Below are 9482 nucleotides of genomic sequence, written 5' to 3'. Positions count from 1 at the left end.
TAATTTAACTATCATAAGATATTTAAATTGGGTGTAAATATAAAATCAAACACCACCACACTCATGGCTTCATTGTAAAGGTCATATTTTGGTGGACCAAGGTTCCCTCCAATTGTGTCCTACAAAGATTATTTGAATGTACTCAATGTAAGTGCCTTTCCTTTATAATTTGAATTTTAGTCTTAATTTTTGTAGTTGACCATTTTGTGTTTATCTAAAAATAAAAATTTCATTACAAACCTTATATAATGAATAAGTTCTGTCATTCATAATATTAAATTATAATATAATTGCTTTAAAGATTATCCAAGCATTTAAAATTTATTTTTTCAACAAATTTAGTACTCAGCTACATAAAACTACATGAATGTAAGGGTTGATTTTAATTATGTTTTATGATCATGTTCTAATTAATTAAAGTAGGATAGGCCCATACCACTACATATCCACAAAGGGAGACCAAAAGCACAACAGGGATGCACAACAGGCAAAAAAACCCCACCACAACATAGCAAAAACCTAGAAAGGAAAACAAATAGCTAGCATCTACACTAAAAGACCATTAAACAAAGAAGAGACAAAAATAAATAAAAAACATAAAAACAACCATCCATCATACACATAGGGAGATAGTCTACTACATGGGTGTTTCCTACTAATCATGCCATAAGCTAAGAACTTTTTTTAAAAAACACACTTTTCTACCTGACCTAATCCTATAACCTAAGGAGACCAATGAGGAATTAGAGGTGGATTTAGCCAAAGATGTTGTGGGGCCAGAGCCCATGGTGACAAAATCGATGCTTTTTATTTTATTCACCATTTTCTTTTCCATCTCATCTTAGATCGTCTATAGGGAGGCATTGTGCTTAATAGGCACTTTCGTACAAGAAAGGTTGACCTCAATTTTCTTTCTGAGGGCCTCCTAGGTTTTCTTGACTTCTTCCTACTTGAGTTTGGTCCATGTCATCTTGATCTTGGAGTCCAAATCATTGATATTTTTTCCCACCTTAGCCCACTACCACATGATGCACATATAAATTGGGATAATTGGTAAACCCAATCTGAATAAAAGGGACCTCACTAGAAGGGGATAAAGTCAAGCATAAATCATACAATCTACGAATGATAATGGCTTTAGAAATAAATTGAGACAAAGAGGAAAAAACCCAGAAGGGGAAATTCATTCTTACCTTGTGGAAAAGATGATTTAACATGGGTAAGATGATCTATACATGGAACCTCCATTTCCTTCCATCCAAGGTGAATTAGTTCATGAACAATAGAACTATGTCCTTCCAAATTCCTTCTAGTTCCTCATTATAACCACTTTGTAAACATAGAAACCACTTCCCAAGGTTTAAATAATCAATTAAATTACTCTTTATAATTCCCTTTGGGCTTTTTGGGTAATGAAATACCATTAAGGGCCAACCCAGTAACCTTCATAATGATCTTTGCAAAAACCACAAAGGTTACATTACCAATCTTCATAATATTATTATATAGGCATGAACAAACATGCTAGAGAGCTTCGGATTATGGGTAGTCACCCCCTCCACATAAGTTGATGGTATGATGAAAGAATAAGTATCTGATAGAATACTGAGAGGGGGGTTGAATCATTATACTAAAAAACTGATACAAAGTTCTCAAACTCAAATTCAATCACACAAAGTAAACTTATCATAGTTAAGATCAATATTCACAAGAATACTTGACATCAACTGGTTTGATTGTAAAGATAACTTTAACAGTAAACAACTTCAAAATTTATGAACATCAAGAATTATTAATCACATCTTCAACATATTCATCTCTCAAATACTTCTAGTTACCATGCCTTATCATAAATTATTCTAATCAACATATAAGACCTCAACCACAAAAGAATTCACCACTTGACATAAATATTTATACGTGGAAAACCCAAATAGGTAAAAAAAATGATGAGATGGGACTCACAAAGATAGCTATCAAAACTCTTCTGAAGTTTTCCCTCTTAGGAGCCAAGTCTGTTAAACCTTTACAATAAGTCCTGTTAAGAACTAATTCCTGTTTAGGAATCACCCGGTTAAGGGATTTACAAATACGCCTTCATGAAAAGCACAATACCCTATTAGGAGTAACCTCTCTATAAGATTTAAGAATCCAAGGTAATGGACCACCTTGTTAGAGGATTTAATGAGTATCCAAGCTTGTTAGAGCTTACCCAGTTAAGGGATTTCACTTCTGGTATAATTGCTCAAAAACAATAGGTTTTGTTGATTTGTCTTAATAGCACTACATTTGCTTTATCAGATCCTTTTAAGCTTCAATCTTCCTTTACTCAAAGTAAAAGTCCATTCATCATTTAGGCAACTGCACACTCATAGGTTTTTGCCAATCTTGCCAGCTTTGCCAACATCTTTTACAAGCAACTTCATCGACCTTAAATACAAAAAATAATTAGGTTAGTAAGACAACAAAAACCTAATTCTCATCGTCGAGATTACAAACAAGTCAGTACAATCTTGACCGTTATAAATCATAACAATCTCTTCACATTCTTCAAGAAAATTCCAACCACTCCATGATCACCACTTCATAAGACTGCGTAACTCATCACGTGCATTAGAAGCAATCCACTTTGCTCCTTTCCAAGAAATCAAACAAACGTGCCAAATAATAAACCAACAAACTTGATCTGTTAGGGTTTATCAACAGGTAGGGTTTACTGGTTACATTACATAGAAAGGTTTAACCCTTTACACCGGTTTATCAGTTCAACTCATAAACTTAACATACCAGTTTACAACATCTTCCACAAATTTTAACACAGCGGTTATAAGAAAAAAGAAATAATAACAATAACATCAACAATATCATGAATACCATTGTACTGATATAATTGACATCAATGACAACATATCATTAATGTAATCTATGTGCAAAATGCCAACAAACTAAAAATGCCAATAAGTATCCAAATTGCCCTAAAGTGTTTTATTCTATAGATCCCCACTATTATTAAATTATGAGAATTCATTAAGTTTGGTTTGAATTAAATCACGAATCATATCCTTGAAAAAGGAAACAAGGTTAAGAAAGGGACAAGCTTGGGGAATATAATGGTAGGTGGTACAAACAAATTTTAAATCCCATGGCCTTGACTAAAAAGGAGATGGAAAGGTGAGAAAGGTAATTACCAAAAAGGAAACATTGGTATTATTCATCACTAATAGAAAATTCCTTCAAAATCATGGCATAAGCCTCTATCAAGATTTCATGCAAGTGAAACCAAATTAAAAAAATTATTGACATATATGCCCAACCCAACCAACTTATCTACGACATAGTTGCCTTCCCATTGCATGTGCAAAAACTTAACGTCTCCAAGGATAGGAAGAACATAATGAAACTTGAAGATGATTGAATTATATTTCTACTATGGTTTAGCCATCCCTTTAAGAATCACGATTGTATTGCGAGAATCACATTCAATAATGATGCTTCTAAGACCCTTTTCCCTATCCACAATTAACTCATGATAGATTGTTTCCTTATTAGTGATGCTTGAAGTTTGAAATCCTAAATTTTCCATATATGAAAGGATGCGGCACCCACATGAGTTTCTGAGTACTCCACCCCCTCTTCCTTGAATCAAGTTTCTATGAGAAGACCCATTGAAATTCAACTCTAGCCAGTTAGTGTTGAAGGGGTCCCTTTTTTATGATAATGATATTACATTAAAATTTGAGGACATTTCTAAGGAGATTGTTAATTTAGTATTCAATTAATGATCTAGTCTCTAAACTTCTAAGGATAATCTCTTTTTCATTAATCATATATATTATTGAGGTCAAAACACCAACTGAGGGGTTAAATTAGGTAATTTCTAAATAAAAAATGTATTTTCTTGAATTTTCATTTCTTGATATTTAGATCTAACAATAGAGGAGGTTGTAGAAAGTCAAAGTAGAGAGTCATGGTCAATTCCAAATTTTGAACAAACAAATACACTAGGACTAGAGTGCTTAACACTTTTGTTCAACACTTTTTGGAGTAGATTTTAATCACACAAGCCAATAGAATTTCCTAATTATAGATTTTCTTCATCCTCTCAATTTTAATACCCTCATGATTATGGTGGCCAACACCCATGTTTGACAATTTAAGCCTCAATTCATAGGTTTTCATTTCATTTTGTGCCCTATTTCTAGACTATCCTATTGTATTTATTTCTACTCTATAATTTACTACTATTTTTATTATTTTCATATTGTTTAACCTAATTTATTCATACACACATCGCAATGCTGATTTCATTCTAAAAACTGAACACAATTTAAGTGCTTAGCTCTTTGTTTATGACTATAATCAAGCGTATTCATGTTCCAATTATCTACTAGAGATATTTGTTATATTAATTTACATCAATGGGCCTATGATGTCATTTCCATACACATTAGTGACTTTACCTATACTTTCTAAAACTAAACATTACATCATGTATTCTCCATGTGGATTTCAACGACCATGGTTCCACACTCTCTTTTCCCTTCACTCAAAATGTATCACCAGTAATATTCTCAATTACACAAAGATCCAAAATCTCACCATAAAATTTCCCTACACCCTTGTCAAAGATTTATCAATTAAGGAAAACAAGTAGTGAAACACTACATATGGATACTTCACATGAAATCAAAACAAGGAACAAAAGGGGTCGCTTGAATGTTCCACCAATGTGCCACATGTTTCTTCTTATTTTAAGAAATGCTTCATCTTTCTCTTAACATTTGTGTTAAAAAAAGACTCATCGAGATTTCATGGTAATTTAAGCCAAGTAAAAGTGGATTTCCTAAGAATACCCACCAAGATGGGGCATGTTCAAAACACATGTGGACCCAGCTAGCTTATATAAAACTTGTTGGAATTTATGGAAGGTGGCACTTGTCAATCAGATGGGGAATTAAAATAGCCTTGAGAACAAAAGGAAATGCTAGGATACCCTTGGTCAATAAAAGTAAAAATAAATTTGGACAAACCATGCAACCAAAGAAAGAATTAGTCACCAAAGTTAAAAAAATAATCTCTAAGCCTAGACTATTTTGTTTTGAAATCACAAATCAATTTAGGAGGTTCTCATGTCATATGTTTGAAGAGAGGCGATAGTGCTAAACTAATTCATGTGGAAGTAGTTGCAACACCCATCATGATGAGATTAACACACAATAGATATGCAGGCACAACTTGAGCTATCAAAGATTTTCAGGTAAGTAAAAATAACTCTATTGAAGCCTATGGGATTTATGTATGAAAGGATCGAATTCTTCATATAAATTATTCAATAGTTTGAATCCTTTGAACAATAATAAATTCATCTGTAAGAGTTTATTAATTTGCATATGTGATCATACCTTAACATTTTTGTTCTTTATTAAGGCATGGCACTATGTCTTTTCTATTATTTTTCTTATTTTATGTAAGATGGATTTCTCTGTATCATCGTTGAAAAGTATTCCCTATATGCTCAATTTAACTTTTTTATTTCTAGATAGATTTCCCACTCTTCCATTTTCCTTAGGTCTAGAATTAGGCTATACTTTATACCAAAAAAATTTAAGAATGGTTAATTATTGTAAAAATCTTAAAGGATTTATTTGTTTCTACCAAGTATTGGTACGTACTTCCCACAGGAGGATTTGCATTTTATGTCCAATGTATATGTAACTTTGTGCCTTTTTTTCTCCTCTCAATAATGAAGGGTTCTAGTGCAATGTGCTCATTCTATGGAATCAATATTTCCTTATGATTTTCACAAAAATATATTATAAATTATTGTAAAGGCTTTGCATTAACACATGACCTTAGTCTAGTTGTTTTGCATGTTTTACCTCCTTCACTTTCCATTCCTTATAAATAAAGAACCAACTTCTAAAATCCTAGATGTCATTTTGTATATTGTAAGCTAAGTCCTAGTCCCATGTATGTAAAACTTCCAAACTACTCATACTAAGGTATATCATTTTAGGGATCAACACTCTTTTATAAAACACCCAGTGGGACCTGTTGGGCTCTTCTCATTGAAGATTTTGTACATTTCCCAATTTTCTTCATAAAAAATGTGTGTGATAAAAATTTGATGCTTCTACATGGATGAAGATGATGAAGATGACTCAGAAGTATGTATCTTATCCATAACGTTGGATAGAGGAATTCTACCCATGGGGGGATCCGTAAATTTATTATGAAAATTTATATTGAGCAAGAGTTTTTTTTCCTCTTTCCATGAAAATATAGAAATCTCATCCACATATGCAAAATAATCTCATCATCCAAGACATCATAACACCCAATATAATATTGAAGTAAATCTCATTGATGTTGATATCAAAGAGATTATTGTATATTTCAAAGACCAAATGAGGTCAGTGCAAGTAGAAACACAAAGATATCAATATATACTTCCTTATCACACATATATTTGGTGAATGGATCCAACATAATTGTAGAGTCATAAAATTTCCACCCTAGAAAATTTTGACTGCATTAGGGACCTCACGCACGTGAGTTCGAATCCTCTAGCGTGATCAGAGACCAAAAATTGTTCAACCCTTAGAAACAACTTCTTCCTTTCCCTCTACAAAACCCCATCCACACTCCACCCTTGCGAAAGGTGTAGGATAAGGGAATGGCACCATTGTCCCCCCTTGGATAGGGGCGTGGTACATGTGGTCTTCCAGGACAGGGGGATGGAAACCCTTTCCCTACCCTATTTTGGGGCAGTACCCTTCCTAGGGTTGCATTGTTTGTTATGCATCAGGTGGTAAACTCCCTCAATGTCGGCCCATGATGAAAATCAAATCCACTAACATGTATTTAAGGGGAATTCATCCTCTCATTTGTAGAATTGGGGATACAATTTCAATAAGGTAAAAAATTGGTGATCAAGCATTCAACAACATTCAAGCATTCCAACATTATTTTCGAGAATTGTGCATTCTCAAGTCTCCCTTAAAGGCTAGGTGTTGCATTCAAGTCTCCCTTAAAGAAAAACCGCCAATCCCAACCAAAGGTAATTCAGGTTAATTGTCATGGAGATGACAACCCCATATTGTGTAGATTTGCATAGATGACATCATATTTGGTGGAGATGATGAGATCAACAAAGGTTTTGCAGATGAAATGAGAATTTGAAATTTCTATGATCTGTGAAATAAAATTACTCATTGGTCTGCAAGTATCGCAGCTAAAGAATGGTATATTCATTAGCCTAACCAAGTATATAAGAGAACTCTTGAAGACTTTTGGAATTGAATATTTTAAACCTATTGGAACTCCAATCATTATAGGTTGCAAGCTCTTGAAAAATGATATGTATAATAAAGTGAATGAGACACTTTACGGATCCATGATCAGTAAGTTGCAGTATGCAGTCCATAATAAACTAGATATAGCACAAGTTGTTGGCTTGGTTGCTAGATTTTCTGCAAATCCAAAAGAGACTCATATGGTGGCGGTTAAGAGAATATTTAGATACCTCAAGGGGACTGATGAGGATGGTCTATAGTATCCACATAAGGGAGATTTCAACTTAAGTGTCTTCACTGATACAAATTGGACATGAAACATTGATGACAGAAAGAGCACTAGTGGAGGTGCATTCTTTCTTGGAGGCAAGGTTTGTCATGGACAAGCAAGAAACAGAATAGCATCTCTCAATCCACAACGAAGGCAGAGTATGTGGCTACTGTAATTAAATGAACATAGGTAGTATGGATCAAGCAAATATTGGAAGGTCTTCAAGAAAAGGTGACTGAACCTATGGTGATTCACTGTGACAACACCAGTGCTATCAATATATCCAAGAATCTGGTGATGCATTCCAAGGCAGAGCATATAGCTATCAAATACCACTATCTCAAGGAACAGGTTCAAGACAAGGAAGTATGGTTGGATTATATACAAATAAAATAACAGGTGGTAGATAAGTTCACCAAGCCACTACCAAAGGACATCTTTGAATATCTCAAAGGTAAGGTAGCGGTGATTCCCCTACATACTCTAAGGTGAGTAAAGATCGAAATAACATCAATCTAGTAGAATTTTCCTGAAAAATCTATGTATTTGGATTAATGATTGTGGACTACTCCTATTAGGGGGAGCAGTCAGTGTGGTTTGTGAAATAGGGTGTCTAGACTACACCTTTGGCATTGTTGTCAAAGGGGGAGATGTTTGAATATAGATTATGTAACATGAAGGAAGATGAAGATAGGTGTGACAATGAAGTTAGAAGTAATATGAATGGAAGTTAGCTGAAAGGGGGAGTAAGATCATTATTCAAATATTGGTTCAGTAGAAGAAAATGTGAGCAATTGCTAAAGAGGAGTCAAAAGTGTTGTCATCAATGCCAAAGGGGGAGATTATTGGCATTGTGATTGTCATTAATGTAAACTGATAAATGATGGTTTTCAAAGACCTTTGGAGTCACTGGTAGACAAGTTAGTGTTGACTTGTGCAAGGATTGCAGACCGGTATAGGATATGCTGGCAGTGCATTGTTTCCAACTAACAAGTGAGTTAGTGTCAACCAACAACTGGTATACTGAAGGTTGTTAGGAGAAGAAATAATAGGATTCCCATCGGATAAAGATGTAGTCACCATAAGAAGTAGTTGATAGGATGATGCGGTCATACGAGTTGACTTAGACTGAAGTTTAGTAGTATTATGCATGACTGCAGCTCTCTAGATAGACAAGTGATCACTCTGCTTAGTGATCAATGATCGATGGTAGAAGATAAGAGAGTTACCCTATTGAACCGATTGATAGAGGTTGAAGGATGATATCAACCGAGAATCTCAGAGCAGTGATTGGTAAGATGGATGCGATGACCAAAGGTGATTCAATCATGGCAAGATATCATCAAACATATGGATAGTGAAGTCTACAATAGTTAACAACTAGTTAAGGTGAGATTTGTGTAGATTTCTAGTTCGCATTAAAAAGATAGAACATGACCCAAAGGTTAGTTAAGTTATGATTTGCAAAGGTAATCAAGGTTGAGTTACTGGCGAGATTGATGGAGAGCACGTAGAGAGAGTGCAGGAAGATTTGAATTTTAAATCTACAAATTTTTAGGTATAAAATGATTGCAAAATCAGTGAGCTTGTGTTGGCAAAATATGGGATAAAGGTTTTTGGTGAAAGCCGAAATGATTGATCAAAAAAGTTGCAAAGTATAAATCGTATGAGAGGCGATCCAAAGTGCAGAGTGAAGAGTGACAAAGTGCCAAGTGATTTAGCAGAGCAGAGTGTGTGTGAAGTGGACCGACAGAGTGCAGAGCCAAGGGTATGAGCAAAGAACCGACAGAGTGCAGAGCTGAGGGTATGAGAAGAGAACCAGTGTAGTGCTGAGTAGACACAACCAGTGTAGACAGAGTGTGAATTTCATTTGGATCTGATCAAGCTATTAGTAACTATTCTAGCAGATGAACTTC

The sequence above is a fragment of the Cryptomeria japonica genome, chromosome 7, assembly GCF_030272615.1.
Source record: "Cryptomeria japonica chromosome 7, Sugi_1.0, whole genome shotgun sequence".
NCBI classification, from domain to species: Eukaryota; Viridiplantae; Streptophyta; class Pinopsida; order Cupressales; family Cupressaceae; genus Cryptomeria; species Cryptomeria japonica.
The sequence above is the reverse complement of the archived record's forward strand: the minus strand, read 5'-3'. Positions refer to the sequence as shown.